The 20,821-nt window shown below is 37.9% G+C and overlaps 1 long non-coding RNA gene across 1 annotated transcript; it reads left to right on the top strand.

The window, feature by feature from the left end:
* The first annotated feature begins 12,446 nt into the window (after positions 1 to 12,446).
* Positions 12,447 to 15,550, top strand: LOC126798679 (uncharacterized). Its single transcript, XR_007672560.1, has 2 exons — positions 12,447 to 12,661; positions 12,853 to 15,550. It is a non-coding gene; the product is annotated as an uncharacterized LOC126798679 (long non-coding RNA).
* The last annotated feature ends 5,271 nt before the right edge of the window (positions 15,551 to 20,821 follow it).

Raw genomic sequence — 20,821 nt, 5'->3', positions numbered from 1 at the left:
GAAGGTAGCGTTAATGCCACCGGTCCAAATTAAACAAGTACACAACCTATTTTTTTTATACAAAAGTGGCAAGAATAACTAAGGAAACAACCTCGGGAAACTTTACTCGAAAACATTGTTAATAAACTTAAGAATGAAATGCAATAAGGATGAACACGAACAATAACTCTCAAACGAGGCTCCTAGCTCCGGGAATAACAACTGGACCTGCAAGACAACTATCGTAGGGGTGAGCATCGTCCTCGCTTTTCCAGTAGGGGCAGCCCGCCCATGAGGTTTGAAAACTAAAATCAGGTAAGGATAAGTTTTATAAAACGTTGAGGGTAGTTTAGCGCAGAGAAAACCATTTAGTTAAAAACAATGCAAGTTTGGGAATACAATTATGCTAAAATAGTTTGTGGAGCTCCAAAGGTAGGGTAAGGCAAATTCAACTTCAAGCAATGCTCGATCGATCCTAGCGATTAAATAGTCGGGGTCAACTACAAGTTTGTTACAATCACAGAGTAGCGAGAGTGTCCATTTAAACAGAATGCCATCAATAGTAAAGTATAAGATGTATCCAATAATAAATAGGGTATTGCCCATCCGGAGGTTCACGGTCATCGACACCGTAAGATTACCTAGAATGCTAGGCTCCTGTCACTCTCAGGTCATCACACGTGAGGATTTATTACTTATCCTATCTCAAAATCGTGTCTAGTCTCGGGTTTTCGCAACATTTAATGCATCATAAATTATTCAACCGAGAACTAGACTATGGAATTTATTTGGCCCAAAATACAACATAGCAGGGTTAGCTCCCCTACCTGGAATGACATGCAAAATCCCAACTGTTATCCACATCAATCATATAGCTGATGTTGCTGCTCCACTGCTCGATCTCGTAGCATCAAGTCTGAGTTCATGAGATATAAAAGAGTCAACATCAAAGTTGAATATCGAATGTAAGTTGACTTTATCATTTTCCCTAGTTTGACCAGAAAAATCAACCTTTGACTTTTTGTTAACCAAGTCTTTTCTGGTTGACCAGGAATTGTTTACGTTTGACCAAGTTTGACCAATATTCGACTAATTCTCGAATGACTCGAGAATAGTCCAACTTTAATTATCGAACGATAATAAGCATGCTTTAGAGTTAAACATACCCTAAATTGTAAAGATGATATTTAATATTTTACCGACACATTTCTAAGTTAAACGAGTTCTCAATTCTCGAACCGGGCGAGAATCGGAACTATCGAATAGTTGTAACTTATTGTTACGTTTAATTGCCGCCAAGTTGAAAATATAATTTGATAAGTTACCTTGGTTAAAAAGTAACACCGTTAAAATCATTTAGTAATAGTAAAAAGGTAACTTAGGATAAAAACGTAAAGTCAAAGTCAAACACTAAAACAATAATTTATGTCAGGGGTATTTTGATAATTTCACATCATGGTAAAACAGTAAAAATGTTATAAATGTAACAGTAAAAAACCATTTTCACCCTTATCACTCCGATCATACTTCCGGCCTAGCAAACCACTTCCGATCAATACAAAACCAAAATGAAGCAAAATTGAAGGCTTCACCACATTCCAACAAGATCAAATTTAAAAGGAAAGAAGGAAAAATAGGCAATTTGCTACCTCTCGGACTCAAACCGCAGAGCCGAGGCTGCTGCACTTCCTCCATGTTACTGCCACTGCTGAAAAGCTTATGTCCTTCACCAAGATCATCTCGTCAAAGCAAAGATAAGAAAAAAGAATCGTCGGCGTTACGAGGGTCGCGGCAAAGAGAGGAAAGAGTGACGTTAGGTTCCAATTCGATGAAATACGAAGAAATAACATGATCAAAAGGCTACTTGAGTATAGCTTACCAATAAGATGTGTACAAGCTCGCCGATGCTCTTGGAATCGCTGGAAAGAGGTAGCTCGATGGTGGCGCACGACGACGGTAAGGGATGCAGAAAAAGGGTGATTGTATTAGCTTCAATTTAATGTAACCAAAGATAGAAATGGATTGGGTTTACAAGATGATGGCATGGCTTACCAAGGGAAGATCGAAGAACCCGTTGGAGGTGATGAGATCGCTGGAAAATCACCTAAGGTATCCCACTGTCTCTGATTCGATTTCACCAAATACGAAGGTGAAGGGACGATCGAGGTATATGGTTATGAAGGGGAAGAAGAGGCAGTCAAGATGGTGGTGGTGCATGCCCCAGTCTCATCGGAACGACGGTGGTCAATTAGGGTGAAGGTTTTTGCGGTGGTTCGGTGCGGTCTCGGTGAAGAAGAAGGAACATAAGGTAAAAAGAAATGAGGGAGAAGAAGACGCGAGGAGGAGAAGAGAAAGAAGAAGTTAGGGTCGGGCCTTGGGCTCGGATCAAAAAGAAAATGGGCTAAAAAATAAAAGGTCCAAAATTTTTAAAACCCAACACAAACTTTGAAAATTGTAAAAACAAAACCGAGCGTCGGAAAAATATTCCGAATACATTTTTGAGCTCGTGACGACGTGTAGCTTAATTACGACGTATTAAACTACGTTTTCGACACTTAACTTAAATATGTGTCGCCGCCGCCGTGACCCACTCCTTCTCCCCTACAAAACTCGATGATTGCATGTGGGATTCGAGATCATTAATTCAGAAAATAACCCATAGACCGACGGCTTTGATTGGCCGCGCCGCCATCTTTCGGTCATGTCAGGGCACGCCGCCGCCACCATTCTCTCTCCCTCGACGAGCTCGACACATCCCAATCCTTGCATGGTTGATTCGAGCGAATTCCGGTGAGATGGAGATATAGGCAGTGCGACGCCGACAAGCTTCTCAGAGAGGCTACGAGCTCTGACGACGTCCTTCCTCTATTCTGGCGAGCTTCGGTTTCAGGGAGCTTCGTGAAGCTTGGAGAGGCAGCATGAACGTTTGAGAGGCGAGATCAATGCCTCCGTAGCTCGGATTGGTGGTGGAGAAGATAGGGCCCAACGGGATCTCTTCCGGTCCATCGTGGAGGTATTAAACAAATTCGAAACCTCTTGTTTTTGGTATGGTTGTGTTGGAATTGTTGTTTCGATTCTTTTGGTATACTTTCATGTCGATTCGGAATGGATTAAAGTAGGTTTTGTGGCCAGAATTTGTGATAGAAGGTGAAGGGTAAACACCTTGTTGTTTTACTGTTTCAAACGTACCTTTTTATCGTTTTACTGTCTCTGTGAAATTACCTTTCTACACCTGTTGACTTTCAATAATTACAGTCTTATCCTAGTAGTAAATAAGTTGAAAAGTTATTATTTTTCTTAAACAGTGATTAATTTACTTTCTCATTTAAACCTTTTTAACTTTAAGATTTCCGGTTTAAAATCGGATTAAGAGACTTTAGTATTTTCTACTAAAGCGTACTTTAAGTTTTTCAGTTAAACATGAAACTCAATTTCCGCCTGGATCGAAAATCAAAGAACTCTTAAGCGTGAGAGATTTAAATGACAGAAGAATAAATTCAATCTGAACATTATCGGTGATTCCGTCGTCCTGATATCCGGCACCGCGTCTTATTTAGTATTGGTGATCCTGTTTTCCTGATGTCTGGCACGGTACTATATTATCGGTGATTCCATCGTCCTGATATCCGGCATTATGTTTTATTTAATATTGGTGATCCCGTTGTCCTGATGTCCGAGACCATACTGTATTATCAGTGATTCTGTCGTCGTGATATCTGGCACCGTGTCTTATTTAGTATTAGTGACCCCGTTGTCTTGATGTCCGACACCATATTGTATGATCGGTGATTTCGTCGTCCTCATATCCGGCACCGTGTCTTATTTAGTATTGGTGACCATGTTGTCCTGATGTCCGACACCCTCTGTTCGAAATATCGGCGATATCGCCGATATATCCCCGATATATCGCTGATATTTCGAATCTGATACGATAAGAGCATATCGGTCAAAATTTATCAGTCAACGCAAAAATAATGGTCAACGGTCAAATATCGGTCAAACTTTGATTTTTTTAATTATTTTTTCAATTTTTGTTTAATTTTTTAATATTTATTTCCTCTTTTTTTTTTTGAAAAACTTTTTTTTATCATTTTTTCATATATATTTTAAATTTATATAAATTTTAAATATATATGATGAATTTCAAGTCTAAATAATCATTCTTAAATACCTATTTTTATTATTAAATGTCGTTCGTGTACTTTAATTGTCATTAAATCAAGTATTTATTTTCTTTAGTTTACTTAGTACCGTTTTTTAGATTATTTGGTATATATTGAAGTATAATTTTATAATTTTTTTTGAAAATAAGCAAATCCGATAAAACCGATATATCCCCGATAAAACCGATATATCTCCCGATATATCCTCCGATATATCGTTTTACCTCTCGACCGATACGATGCCGAAAACGATATTTAGACCATTGCCAACACCAAAATGTATTAACGATGACTCTGTTGCCCTAATATCCGGCACCGTATACTTTATCGTTAATGGAAGTGTTGTCCTGATTTTCGGTACCATGACTCGTGAAAGGATAGTACAAGACGCATAGTTCACCCAAAGGTATCTAGTGGCGTTGGTCTGGAGGCTAGTAGTTTGATAGCGTTCGAGGCTCGTTGGTTGCTGTCCAGTCACAAAGATCTTATTTCACAATTTCCAGCTTTCTGATCTCCGAGTTGGAGCCAGTTGACACAATTGGCATACTCTGGTATTCCTCATCTTCCGACCTAGTTATTTACCTTCTTGTTGGACCAGTTGGCCATTGAGACTTAGACATGTTCTTTGTTTGACGTTTGAGTCTTACTTTGCTACGCGTTTGTTTATTTGCGTTTATATTTCGTTTGCTCCTTATGTCGTGTTGTCGGTTTATTTTTATTTCTATTCATGGCCTTGTAGTTTTGATTGATAGGTAGTCGACACGTCGTATTTGACATCTCAGTTTCTTATGAATTCGGGGCTACGACGAATATTGTTTCATTCCGGTCCCGAAAATGGTCCCGGGGTGTGATACTTTATTAGTATTTAAATATTGTCTTAATTACTAAATTTTATAATATTCTATTGACCTTATTGAGTTGGAGGTGTGAAAGTGTCTGTGTTACTCATAATGCTAAACAATCTTATTTTCATGTAATGAGTAGATGTTTTGAGAATGAGATGAATCTACTAAATAAGGTGATAGTTTTTCTTCAACTACTATTTCAAGATAATAAATGCGAGACTCATGTATATTCGCTAAATTTCATTATTTTTAAATTCGTTGTATTGTAAAATAACTCTTTTTTTGTTTTCCTAATAAAAGTATTATTCAAACATATATTTCTGTCAGTTTTATTGAGGAAATTTTATTAATTTTAAGGTCACATCTCTAATTCGAGAACTATATTTCCATATAGTAATAGTGTCGGATTTGGGGGCGTGACATGTACACTCTAAAACATTGGAATCTGGTTATAGGAAAGAAAACAAAAGAATCATTGATGCTAAGATTTATCTTTTATTGTAAGTTGTGTTGATGATGTATTGTTAGTGCATGTTATGCCAAGTATTAATGAAACTAGTATGTTACTATGTCATTTGACAAGTGTATAGATATGGAAACTTGTAATGCAGAACCAATTGGTATCTCAAGTGATATTGACCGAATGGATACAGACTCAATTCAAAGTGATGATGGTAGTAAGAAAATAAGACTGATCTCAAGCGTTTGGAGTCATTTTACAGTAGTAGGAGAGGGGAGATGTAGTTGCAATTATTGTGGTAAAACCTTGGGTGGGGGACACATGGACACATGGTTTACATGGACATTATAAAAAATGCCCTCAGTTGCATAAAAAGGGAAAGGAAGAGTCTTCATCTGCTAAGGATTGTCATTATGATGAGATGGGGTCAAGAAGAAAGCTTGCACGCATGATTATGAAGGATGATTATCCATTGTCCCTGGTTGAATATGATGGATTCCAAGACTTTTGTCACTCTTTAAAACCATATTTTAGGGTTGTTTCGCGAGCCACTATTAAAAGAGACATCATAAAGTATTACGAACATGAGAAAGGCAAGACCATGAGATTGTTGAGTGGGAATAGTAGTCGGATTGCTATCACTATTGATATGTGGACTTCGAACAACCAACAGAGAGATTTCATGACCACGACAACGCATTTTATAAAGGCAAAAAAGTCGATTTACACCTTCAATTTAGTCATAATTGTCAATTTGTACTCTGAACTTGCATTTAAGACAATTTACCTCCTAAACTTGGTAAAAATTCCCGATTTGCACCATATTCATTCAATTTAATGTTTTACATCCAATTTTAAGTCACATGTCATGCATTTGAGAGGCAATATTGTCATTATATTTTTATTCATATTTAATAATGAAATAAATTAATAAAATTACTTAAGATGAACACTTGTTACAATGTTTTTTTTTCGAAACATATTATTGATTTATATATTTATTATTTTACTTGATATGGTATGTTAAAAAATATTAGAAAAATATAAATAAATACATTGAAAAATAAGTGTGTTTTCTGGGAGAATTATTATTCTACAATTATGTGTGTCTTAGCCTTATTAGATTTCTTATTAGAGATATATTCACATTTCTGTAATAGATTAGGACTCCGAATCTTATAAGATTGTGGTTATATAATGTCTATATATAGGCCCATTTTCAATAATTAAACAGTTACGTTTTGTTATATTACGTCGTTATTATTCTCGTTTCGTTCCTCCTCCAACAATGTGTACATATAAATATATATATATATATATATACACAATACACTATATTTGAATGAGTGGGTATGTTGAATATAAAATTCGAAGTAGGGTTAAATATGTAGAAAAAAGATGTAAATAAATAATTTGATTAAAAAATAATCCTCCTTTTAAAGAATATTTTTATTTGTTTTTAAGAAAAATATAAATTGAAAATGACAACATTACCCCTCATGTGTATGACATGTGACGCAAAATAGGATAGAAACAGTTAAATTTAACGGATGGAGTGCAAATCGACAATTTTTACCAAGTTTAGGAGGTAAATTGACTCAAATACAAGTTCGGGATGCAAATTGACAATTTTAGCCAAATTTAAAGTGTATTTTGACAATTTTGCCTTTTATAAATGATGCTTGGATCTTGATTAGTCGGCTTGTGAGGTTAGTTTTCTATTTAGTTTTCAATCTCTTTTACTTTAAATAATGCTTTTGCTTTTGAATGGTCTTGAATCTTGTTTGAAGAATATTTGTACTTCCATGAATCTTGTTTAACTTAATTCTTTAACTCAATGTACTTGTTTCTAATTAGATTTATCTATGTACCATGTCTGCATACGGCTGAGGTGCTTACTAATGCTTTGTTGGATTGTTTGACTGAATGGGGAATTGATGGAAATTTATCTGCTTTGACGATGGATAATTGCAGTACAAATAATGTAATGTTGAGGTGTTGTGCTCATATATTGAACCTTATTGTCATATATGGTCTTGAGTGATTTCTGGTGCCCTTGAGAAGATTAGACGGTGTGTTGCTTATTGGTTAGCCACCCAGAAAAGAGAAGAAAAGTTTCTCGAAATGGCGAAGACAATGAATATAAAGAATATCACTAAGTTGGTTTTAGATTGCCAAACCAGATGGAATTCAACTTTCCTCATGATACAAAGTGGACAAAAGTATAAAGATGTCTTTTCTCGCCTCAAGCGCGACTACAAGGCCATACCAAGTGAAGAAGAGTGGGCATTATCAAGGGTGATTGCAAATAAGTTGAGTGTGTTCTACAAGGCCACTTTGTTGTTTTCAGGGACTAAGTATCCTACTGTAAATCTTTGCTTCCCGAATATGTGCGGTATCGAAATTGGAATTAATGATTGGTTGAAGTCTGATTGCAATGAAGTGAGGATGATGGCAGAGAAGATGGCATTGAAGTTTAACAAGTATTGGACTTCTATTCATGGGATAATGGCTGTTGCAACCATATTGGATCTGAGGTTCAAGATGAAGATGATTGAGTACTTCTTTCTTTTGATTTACATAGAGACTTACCTACCTGAAGTTGAGAGAATCAGAGAGATGGCGAACAAGTTGACACTTGAGTATCAGTCAAGTCAAGTATCATCTCAGTCTCGTGCTTCCCCATGCTTAGTACCATATGACTTAGAGGACGACTCTCTAACATCTTTCGACTGATATGTTTCCTCTAAGAAAAAGAAGGATAGTTTGAAATCTGAACTAGATGATTATTTGGGATAGAAGCTGATACCAAGAACCAAAACTTCCCTTGAGTTTGATATATTAGAATGGTGGCGGGTGAATGGAATACGGTATCCCACCTTGCAAGCCTTGGCAAGAGATGTGTTAGCTATCCTTGTGTCCACTGTTGCTTATGAGTCAGCGTTTAGCACTAGTGGGAGAGTTGTAAGCTCCCATCGAAGCCACCTACATGCAGATACTTTGGAGGCTCTTATGTGCGCTAGAGATTGGATGTGGGGAGAAATGAAAGGGATAATAAGTCGTTTCTTTTCATTTTAGTAAATACTATGACTTCTATTTTTTTATGTAAATGTTGATATTTGTGTTTTTGTTTTCTTTTATCAGCTGCAGGAATCAATGCAAAAGATGATTGCACATTTGATGACGATTTCGACATATATGAAGTTATGAAAGATAATGTCACACTTTATGATTGATGTTGAAAGACAGTTAATTGGTGTTCAAAGTAGGATTTCGAGAATTTAAATTATCAATGTATGATTATTCTAAATTATCAATGTAGGATTTTAATGAATATCTAACTATTTTATTAAGTAGGATTTCAATGGTAAGAATTATTCATATATCAACATTAATAACATAAGATTATCGAAAAAAACATTGATAACGTAAACCAATGTCTTAGGAAATAAGAATTCGTGTCTAAGTTGGATTAAATTAACAAAAAACTTTTTCAAAATCAAATTATGTTTTGTAAAAAACAATTTTAAAAAGAGGAAAAACAATTTCCAACTGAAAAAAAATATATAATTACAAAAAAATTATATAGAAATTACGAGGGGCGGGGATGGGGCGGGAAACCCATCAACCAGCAGGAGTGGGGAGGGGAATCTGTGATACCTTGCAAATTTTATGATGTAATTAATTAAATTAATATAGTTATAGTTGCAGTGTGTTCATGAAATATTTGTTATATCAGATTACTTACTATTAAAGGAGTAAATAAATAAGTAAATATTGACCGTGATCCTGTGATGTTCAATCTAAACCATCGAACTGGGGAATGTACATACAATATATGTAAGGTGAATTAGCTAGACTATTCGAGAAGGGGGAACACCGACCTCCTTCATCGATATCCATAGCATGGACCTCACCCTTATATCCTTCATCGGTGGTTAGCTGGGCGAAGGTTTTACGCAGTGGTTAGCTAGGCGGTGGGATCTAATCGGTGTTTGTATGTTGAACCTTCAAATCGTTGTAAAGTTATTAGCACATGAAAATGGTCATATACTCTATTGGTAGCAAGATAGTTTTTATTATGTATCATAAACCCTTACAAATGATTATGGGTTTGACCATTTAAAATTTTGTCCTCAAAATTTTAAAACGGGAGGAGATTGTGATACCCTGCAAATTTTATGACGTACTTAATTATATTACTATAGTTATAGTTGCAGTGTGTTCATCAAATATTTGTTATATTAGATTACTTACTATTAAAGGAGTAAACAAATAAGTAAATATTGATCTTTGATCCTGCGATTTTTAATCTAAACCATCGAATTGGGGAATGTACATACAATATATGTAAGATGAATTAGCTAGACTATTCGAGAAGGGGGAACACCGACTTCCTCCATCGATATCCATAATATGGACCTCACCCTTATATTCATCATCGACTCCTCTAACATGGGGGGGGGGGGTTTATCGATATCTTCGGAGAGAGAAAAGGAGGAGGGGGAGCATGAGAGTTTTCACAAAAAAAAAAGGGAATGGATGGCGATGACCTCTAATTCTCGCTTGCTCTCTAACGGGCACCAACGTATACTCTCTCTCTCACTCTCTTCCATGTATTGTATAGTAGTGGTAATAGTAGGGAAATATATCAATCCTTGTCGAGATCGTCTACGAGGTATGGTTATTTCAATTGGGGTTTAAATAGAGAAATAGATGATTGAGCGCCATGGAAAGTACCAGGACATCTTGATTCGGATTAATCGCTACTTAATCTGGGTCGGGTGTCATAGAATCCCCCATTCAGAAAATCCCCCACACGGGGGATGGGGGTGCGGGGGTGGGGGTGCGAGGGCGGTTACACGCGGGGGTGGGGGCGCAGGGGTGGGGAAATCCCCCGTATGCCCATTCTTAGTCAGGGAGCACATCACCCGTGCCCATATTGCATATGCTAAATATGTGTCACCCATCAAAATTCGTCACCTGTCACATGCCTCTTTAAATTTTTACTATTGTTAAATGTAGTTAATTTGTGAGTTAAAAAAAACTTAAATATTAATGATGTAGCTGCACCCCCACAAACCCAACATGATTCTACCTCTTCCGATTCATCCTCACCTTCTTCTATTTTCTTTCTTCTTTCTCCATCTCTGAGCAAAAAACCCACAATTTTTAGTGGACATGTACCGCTCTTTCATCCATTTTCTACAACTAAAAAAAATGGAATGGTTATTTCTTAAAGGATTAAACTGATGATATCATCGGTTGAGGTTTGAGAATTTGATTGCGTTGAAAATGTATGAGCTCTTGATTTGCCAAATTGAAATACAAAGTGACCATCTGCATGGTCTGTCATCTATGTAATTCCTAATAGAAAACACCAAGTTACCATGAGCCCTGCTAGCATGAAATTTCAAGAATCCATGTCCACAATACACATGGACATTCTAATTTACATAAGCCTTTATACAGGTGTTATGCGTGGTTAAAAATCTGATTCATTAGGACCACAAACATGGCGAAGTGAATCACCCATTTTACTAAGAAGCATGACAAACTCCACCCTGATCTTTGCTTGAGTTTGAACCTCTTCACAACCATCTTGGAATAACGTGCTATGTTAGTGAATCAATCAAACGAGAACGATCATCAAAGCCGATGAATGAGACTAAAATGTCGGTAAAGCGTGCAGCAGTGTCGTTGGACTTCCACAAAAAAAAAATGCTAGGTTTGTTGCTGAGTGATGGAGAAATAGAAGATGGTGAAGATAAATCGGAAGTGGTAGAATCATGTTGGGTTTGTTTGGGGGGAGGGGAACTGCATCATTAATGTTTAAGTTTTTTTAATTCACAAATTAGCTACAGTTAACTATAGTTAAGCGTGGAAGATGCATGTGAAGATGCATGTGAAGATGCATGTGAAGATGCATATGACACGTTGTGAATTTTGATGGGTATATTTGACATAAGGAATATGGGCACAGGTGATGTGCTCCCTATAGTCAGATATGAGGTACTTCACTGATTACTTGAGCCATTCTTAAACTCCAGTCCCTACAGTCACATATGAGGATTACGAGGTACTTGATATTACTTTTTTTTTTGTAATGTAATTGATATTGCATGAGCATGGCTCGATTATATGAACATGACTCGGTTTGATTCACGATGAAAAGTTTGGAGTTGCGGAGTTGAATACCAAATTTGACATTATATCATGTGGGGTCTATTTCACGATGAAATTTTTGGAGTTGAATACGGAATTTGAGCGTATCTGTTTATGAACAACGTTGCGCACAGTCCGTTTATTGACAATTCATTTTACTTCTTGGTTCCACCCGTACGTACATTAGGGCTGTTATCGATTCGGCCGCACCCACATCCGTTATCGGCCGCACCCCCCCCCCCCCCCCCCCCCCCGACTTTCTACCGTCATGAGACGGTAGAGACAAAGCCAGCCGTCTAAATTTTAACGAAAACTTTGCCTTAAAATTCGAGTCCGGAAGAACCAATGTGAGTCGTCTGTCGGGAGTATCAACCTTTATAACTTATAAATTCGTTGAACAGCGTATGGCCTGGAAAGCCCGCACTATGGTGAACTTTTGGGCCAACAAATCACCTCAAAACGAAAGGGCCCAAGTACAGAATTATCTAGAAGGGGGTCAATTAAGTAATTTAAATAAAATGAGTAGTTGAAAGTCGAAACCTAATTAATGTCAAACCGCGTGTTCCGCACCAAAAAAGACACGTCCCCACCAAAAGGCGGCAATTTCTAATGTCGTGTTTGATATGGTCACCACTTGCAACTTGCCCCGCATATACGCAACGCCTCTCTGACATCCGATACCTACTTTTCTTTATTTTCTATTCCCCACCGCTTCTTCAACCCTAATCTCCAGCCGTCCATTAAAACGATAACGTGTCAATCTCCACCGTCCGTTCCCTCACCTCTTTTTATATAAAGACAACGAGTGTTGTAGAAAAGAAAACATCCCAGAGACGTATTCGTTGTCTCTCCACCACCTCCTCGACTCTGTTCTTCCTCTATTCCTTCGGATCTTTTCTGAATGGATTGCTCTCTTTGTTTTTTGGTTTCGGATTCGGTTATGTCTCGTCGAGATCTACATGGTGGTGGTGGTGGTTTTGGTACGTGAGGATCTCGTATTCAGCTAAACAGATTTTAGCTGGTGTTCCTATGCCTCCGCATCGTTTCAGGTCTGAATATGCTTTAATTAGTAAAAATTTGCCGAAACTATGCTTCTGCTAAGTTTAATTTTGTTATTCTAGCTTTGGATTCGTTTAATTCGATGGAATCGGCTGTAGTTTGCCTATATATTCAGTTATGCAGCGATTTTGAGCTGCTTATTCATTTATCGATACTGATATGAGCTTGTTTGTTTGTTTAGATCAGCTGTAACGAGCTGAGGCGTTGTATTTATGGCGAATCGGAAGAGGCGTTGTTCTCTAAGACGACAGATCAGTTATTGATTTAGTTGGAGATTCGAGTTCCGGCACAAATATTGGTCGCACTGTGTTGACGTTATTGTAATTTGGCAAGTGGTAACATGGATTAAGGATGTATAAGAAATCGGGACGATAGGCTCGGTGAATGAGCTGAGTCCTGGACCGATCCTTTGTCATCCGACCTTTGCCGTGGCAGGTGCGCTTGCATGGCAGGTCAAAAAAAAAATTAATGAAAAAAAAGAAATTTTTTTGGTTAGAGGGGGAGACGGCATGGGTATTTTGTTTTTGGCCCAGGGTCTCTCCCCTCTGTGTGCTCTCTGTCCAGTTTTACTTTTATTTCTGCTCCTTTTGCTCTTCCAATCCTGGCGAAATCAGATTCCGGACAACATCAGCTACACCCAAGGTATCATCTAAATCTGCAGTACATCTTAATTCGTTATATCTCGAGGCAACGTTATAACGTACTTTCGTGCATCTACAAGTGGGTGGGTATACACGTAAAACACAATCATTAATAAAATCCACAGCTACTTCCGTGCATATACATACACATGGAAATACAATCCACATCTGTAATCAAATCATGTCTGTTTGGAAATACAATCCACATCTGTAGTCAAATCATGTCTGTTACTTATCGATAAATTGATCTGCAATTTCCAATGAAGCTATCATTTTAATATTCTGCCGTTTTTTCCATCTGTTTACAAACTGTTCGTTGCGTCTATGTCAAGATCCTAATTTATTGTTTTCACAGCGTATTTACAATTGTTCTATGTTCTCGTAACGCAATTTTTTGCTGGTTATCAATTTTTAATGCTTTCTGCACTATTGTAGATTTTTTTACACAATTTGTTCAATTTGGTTATGCCATCAGAAGTATTATAGATTTTATATACGAACTTCTACGTCCATGTATGTATTGCAAGTATTATAGGATGCAATTGGATTTGGTTTTGTTTTGGGCATATGAAGAAACTTGGGAGGCTTGGAGCTATCTTCTTTCAAACTGATGTGCGGTCCTTTCAAGGCTCAGAAAGAAGCACCTCTGTCACAGTAATCCTTGCAATACCGAGGTGATAAACAAAAGAGGGTTAATTTTAGTTCGTCTAATTTTGAAGTTAATTTCTCGAGGACTATTGTTCTCTAATAATAGTAACGAATAATTCAACTATTATGTCTGTCTGACCCGGCACAGCTGTTCTTGATTTTTTTATATTTCTTATTTGAAGTTGAAATTAATTAAATTTGTTGTGTATCTGAGCGTTGGGATATTCCAAACGATCCTAATATATCCTTCTTTCTATTACAGAGTTACAATTCATTAAATTTGGTGTATCTAAGTATCGAAATATTTCCCTTTGTTGCTAGTTCGTTGAGTTATAAGCTGTACTGTATATAATATGATTTGATGTTTTTCAAACTTAAATTTATATATAGTTGTGCCGCTCTTATGTGCTGTTTTATGTCATGTTTTGTTCTTCAATCAAATTTTTGATAATTGAAAATATAAATCATGGTTGTGCTTATTGGTGGTTAATTACTGGAACGTGTTCTGTTTTTGATGATCTTTTATTGCATACTCGTTCAAGTTTGATGTCTGGTGTTCTTTAAACCTTTTAATGTTTTGAACTTGGTGTCTGGGTTTGGTTTTGATATTTTCTTCGATCACACAGCAACTTCTACCTTCCTTCGGCACATAAGGCGAGATTATAGATTAAGTAGTTGATGATTGTTGAAAAAGTATGTCGAGAGCTAGCGTAATTCCTGAACATACTTGCAATAAGGTATATTGAACTGCAATTTCTCTTTTGATCCGGGTGCGGTGTGGTTTATTTAATACAAGAAAAGCTCAAAGACTGGGTATTAAAGGGTCCGGATGTTCTAACGATCTTTTAACTCTTAATGTTGTTCAACCGGGGATTCAAGATCTGCAAGCTCAAAATGGCTGAGCGTCCTACCCTTGTGGTTTGGATAATGGTGGTTCGAATCCACCCGGATCTACATTACGATATTGATACATAAGGAGCTTGAAATTAAAGGATAAGATGATGACACTGGGGGACCTAGAATTTAAAAATGAAAAATTAGATTTACCTAATAGAAATAAGATTCATCTTGCTAGGGTTGTTTCTCTGGTTTTCTGTTATCTGATTTCTTACTTTTCCTTTTTGTTTTTCTTGCTTTCGTTCTTCTCAATTTGATTGAAACTTATATCTTGATGAATGACAATTGCCTTAACTCTTACCTGCTTTCAATCTTCTGATTTTACAAACAGTTTTCGGCTGAACTGATATTAGTGCTTCCTTGCAGGATGATATGTTTGATAGACGAAATAATGAGTTTGTTTTGGCTGAGTTCAATATTAATGCTAGGAAGAGCAATGTTCAGACATTTGGTGTGTCGAAATCAACCATGGGAAGAGTCGACTCTACTTGCATATTTTGATTCAGGGTCCATGGCCATAGACCTCGTTCGCAGACTATGGTAGTCGCTTATTCAAAGACGTTTTGTTTCAGTGTTTTCTTTTGTGGTTGTAGTTCCCTTTTAAACTTGCTTGTTGGTAGGGAGCATTTGTGGATTTCTTGTGATGTGTTTACCTTTCTGATGAACATCACTGGCTTTCGTTATTTATTGTCAGTGTTAATAGTTGATTTTTCTTTTGAATCAAATGCCAATACTGCTTTTAAATTATTGATAGTTTATTTGAGCGGAGAGTCTGAGACTATGAAAGAAATAGATAAATGTGAATCATTGTCCAGGTGACTAATAAGAATTTTTACAACCATGTACTGTAAATCAAATGGTTCTGAGTTTTTTCATGGTAATTAGATGTGGCCTGGTTGGTAGTGTATGTCAGACATGTTGAAAATAATTCATGCGTTTTAATAGGATCTCGGCTTGCCTCATGTTTATTCAAGACCATTACTTGATGTTCGTAGGTGAGAAGTCTAATAATAGAGGCTTAGTCTTTTAGTTGTTAGTTTTTGTTAATCAACAAGTACGATCCCGAATCCCAAATTCTGAGTAATCTATTAGCATATGTTACAAGTCCTCGTTCATATATTATTGGACTTTCAACGTGAGAAGGAATCCCATTACTACAAGGATCCTAATAGAATATGGTAGCAATGGAGTCTTAACCCTACACAAAAGTTCCTAGAGCCTCTATATAAATGGAGTATATTCGGTGCACGACATGAAATTTTCAAATACAATTTGAGCGGTGTAATCACAGAAACTTTTATAAATACAGACTGAGAATATAAATTATTTTAAATATGTTCAGGGAGAATTACTATTATATCCTTCTATGTGTCTTAGCTTAATATATTTCATGTTAGAAGATAGATTAACATCTCCGTAATAGATTAAGACTTCGAATCTTACGGGATTGTGGTTTTGTAATGCCTATATATAAGCCTCCATATCATTCAATAATACACAATTATTTCATCCTGAAACACGTTATCACGCACTTTGCCCTAAAACCCTAAACACTCCAACGCCAGTCGCCGTCATCTCTGGCCTCCGACATCTTCCCGTCGGCGTTCCTCGTCGACGCAGCCCCTCCTCGCCGTCGCAGCACCACCCCCCCCCCACGCAGCCCCGCATCGCAGCTCCTGCAGCCCCTCTGCACGCAGGCACGCAGCCCCGCTGACCCTGTAACACCCCTGCAGCCAGCCTTGCAGCCCCGCACGTAGATCCTACTCTGCAACCCTTGCGACCCCCTGCTGCCCCTGCACGCAGCCCCGCATGGTCTCTTCAGCATTCGCTCCGCAAAAATATTTTTTTTGCCCCGCAGGACCCCGCATCAAAGGATTCAAAATTGCTCCTCCTGCATATCTACACAAGAAACGCGAACTGCGCAAGTAAACTCTTCACTCAAGAGAAGCTACTCCCGTCTTCTCTACCCTTTTAGGCCTATGGCCTGCCGAGCACAATAGCCCTTTGGGCTTCATACTATATTTTCTTTTCCTTTTTCCTATTTCATTATTTAAATGTTCATTGGCACGTTTTTATTTCTAACGATATTTCACGTGCTCGTATAGGTAAAATCATTGCTCGTCGTACTATGGTGATGACATTCATGCCGAGATGGACGATACTTTTGTCATCTACATACGATTTCGATCGTATCCTCCCAAGATTTTTATGTTATCGGACGAAGATCGAAAAGGAATTCATCAAGCAACTTCATGCATGACGATCGATTTGCAGAGCAATTTAATTATATGCGGTCTATTTGGCAGATCAACAAGTATGTTTTTCTTAAAGTTGCTGCTTTTGAATATATATATATAAATTATCGAGCGCTATTAGCCTTTTTCATGTCTTCTTTCCGGCATTTCTCATAACGCTGATGAGACCAAAGAGGGATATGATTCCCCTCTTGGTCGACGTTTTTCGTGTGACGGTCCTGGGGGAGTCACGTTATTATTTAAAAGGGAAGATATCGATTTTGTGTGGTTGCTTGAGTGCACTGCTGTTTTGGGTGCGATCATGAGTATCGCCGATGTGCATCGATTATTTTGTGACCATATACATCACAACCCTTCTAATTCCAGTTACATACTTGACTAGTTTCGATTATTCGAAACCTATACAACCCTCGTTTTCTCATGGATGCGTCGTCATCATGACTGTTATTTGAATGTTTGAGTTTTCTTAAACTCATGTCTATAAACGATAATCTCAATGTCTACGTACTCATTTATTTAAGTTGAAATTCATTACTCTGAAGCAGCACTATTTGCTGACAAAAGATCCCAAAAATAACGAATTATATGGGACACACTTCAAGTGATTTAATGAACGTCTATGACGTTGTATTATCAGAGTTGACCTTGATGCATACTTCACATCCAAGAAATGCATGCCATTTTTGGCACCTGTATCTATTTCTCGAGGGAATTTTGGAGATGGAAACGTAACATTCTTTCATTCTCAACTAAGCAAACATTTTTTAGCCCCAGGCTAAGGCTCTGCCCTATCTGATATGCAAGGTTTAGTTGCTACGGATTTTTGATTAGTCAATCTATTTTGACTATGTTTTCTGCTTACTATTTTTCAAGTATGATGTTGGCATTGCCATGTTTCTTGCTCGACTTTAGCTTAAATCGTCTATTGGAATTGGAAACTTTTTTGTGTTGTATTAAATATTGCATATTCTATAAAATTTCTCGTATTTCTTGTTTACAAGATGGACTCGTGATAATTTTATTTTCCTTGGCTTAACATGCATGGTCAACGTTTGCAACTCACGTGGTTTTTAAATTGGCCGCTTTTGAGTTACATGAGACCCCAATAGTACTACATTGTGAATTTGGACATTAAAATTTGGAAAACGGACCTCGGAACGTCAAACTTGACGTTGTTTCCCCCGGTTACTCTTCCGGTGTTTTCAGAACGTTTTCCGGCGTTTTCGCCGCCTTCCGGCCATTATCCGGCGTTTCCAGCACCTCCATACCGACCGGTTTTCTGGCGATCGGTGCCGCCGTTTTCCGGCAAGTTTTTCTGACGATTTTTTTGTCATTTCTTGTCATACTTCCAGCAGTCTTTGCTGCCACGTTTTCCTAGTCCAAATTTCACCCGGTTTTGAGTTATTTTGACATGGTGTTCCGGTTAATTTTCCAGTTTTCTCCAAGTCGTTTCATAGCTCAAATGATTTTATTATTATTGGTGACCACCCGCACCAATTGGATGGTTTTTACCACCCAAATTGTTTGGTATTCAACTGCTCAAATACCATGTTTTTCCAACTCTTACGTTGAAGAATGTAGTTCTATTGCCATGTGATACACTCGATGGGATTGCACATTTGTTTCAATCCCCCTTCTTCCAATATCCTACGGCGTATTGTCTAGAGATGTTCACCGCGTCGTTGACTCTCTTAATCTTCATTTTGAGAATGTCCTGCCGTGAAATCGAGTGTCTTGCTAATTGCGTAACTACCCACACTGTCCTACGACGCATGTAGTTGTTTTACGGATCTCGTGCGGAGATTGTGTTCTGTATCTTCGTGCCTTGCTAAGTTTTAAAGGCCATATATGTCAATGATGGATTTTCATCTTGATGTTTGTGTTTAGAATGGAGAGGAATAAATCTGTCATATTTCATTGACAATAGCTTTTTCAAGCTTAGACAGTAGCTTTATTAGCCTGTGGACATAGCTTTGCTTGCTTGCAGCAGTAGCTTTCTGTAACTCAAGATTCTTTGAATCATAGGTTCAGTTTTGCTGTCTTCTCGATTTTCACATGATCATTTTTTTGTTATTTTAAACAAGATATGATGATTCGAGTTCTTTGAAATTCACATGATCATCTATTTTTCATGTTCACGAAACGATTGGAGCACCACCTCACCCATGCTCCACACGATGAGGCCGTGCCTATCCGTGCCATGCACGGTGAGGCCGACTTTCGGCGGCTCCATGGCATTTAGGCCATCGGTGACAGCATCTTATCCTTCACAGGAGTTTGTGATGCCTCCCATGTTTTCTAATGCCTCCATGGGAATCTCTGATGCTCATCGCTCATTTTGCAAAGCTAGTTCTCTTGCTAGATGTCAAGGAAGTCATTTCTTTGATAAGGCTCAAATCGAGAACATTTCATCCTTACAAAGTATTTAAGGTGACATTAGTGGACCCTATACAATCGAATGCGGACAGTTTTCGGTATTTTTATGGCATAGGTTAAGAGCATCGACGCGTTGTTCACACGTCTCTTTGCTTTCCCCAAGGAACGCTGCAATTGCTAAGTTTTTAGCTATGATCATCATACTAAAGGCTCACCACCCTTCCCATCCTCTCAAATATATTTGATTGGATACTGTTGGAGAGTTCAACTCCACGATTTTTGATGATTTCGTTTTGCATGTCTACTGGGATCGTCGTTGAACATATTATTCCTCATGTTCATTCACAACATGATCTAGCAAAGCTCGGACTTGGTTATGGGTACTAACCTGCCGATTTTTGAATGGAGATATGTAATATTGTTGCATGCAGCGACACATTCGTTTTAGACCAACAACTTGCCAATCGTTTAGTGCGTACCAGATGGTTACTGGATACGATCCCAACATTCTTTTCATAAAACACCTATTTGGTTAAAGTTTTTTATGTGCCTCTATTGTAGTTATCTCAATGGGTCTACTCGAAACGATTAAGTATTCTGGTTGGTTATGATTTATAAATCACCAACACTTGTCCGCTATTTTCAATCTACAACCATTGATCTCTATCCTGCGATGTTAGAAGACGGTGACTTTGATGAGACATACTTCCCGTCGTTAGGGGAAGATATGGAATGCTCCCATTCCGGTTTTAACCTCAGGAATTGACGTGGTGTGACACTATGTCTCATTAAGATCCCGCAATACTCAAAGTGAGCAAATGTGCAACGCATTATCTACCTCCAGAAAGTCAAAGATTCGATGCTCAATGACTTTACCGATATTGTGAAAGTGACGAGATCACACATAAATATTGTGATGTGCCGGTAAGGTTGGAACTCTCCGAATATGGGAGAATTTCATATGACCTGGTCCTAGCACCGTTGGTACCATCCCTGATAGTGGGAAGGAAGCCGACGATGGCACCATCTTACGTTGTGGTGTTGTCGGCCCCTGTGGTATTGCACCACAAAACAAGGGCGGTAAACGCAAAGATGGACTAGTAAAGGTCGTAGCTTCGGTCTTGGCTCCTACCTAGATGAGGGGGAGACAATTATTCTCTGGAATCAAAACCAGGAAAAAGCGAAGTGCGTAGGCACAAGTATTTCGCCCATCATCGAGAGATATTCTCTAAACATGTGTATCAACTAAGTTTATGTGAGACGCTACAGACTCCTTTTGTTGATGTTAGAGAAGAATATAAATCTCACAAATTGATCGTATATAGTGCGCACG

This window comes from Argentina anserina, chromosome 1 (assembly GCF_933775445.1).
Source record: "Argentina anserina chromosome 1, drPotAnse1.1, whole genome shotgun sequence".
NCBI lineage: Eukaryota > Viridiplantae > Streptophyta > Magnoliopsida > Rosales > Rosaceae > Argentina > Argentina anserina.
This window is presented reverse-complemented; position numbering and strand designations above follow the sequence as displayed.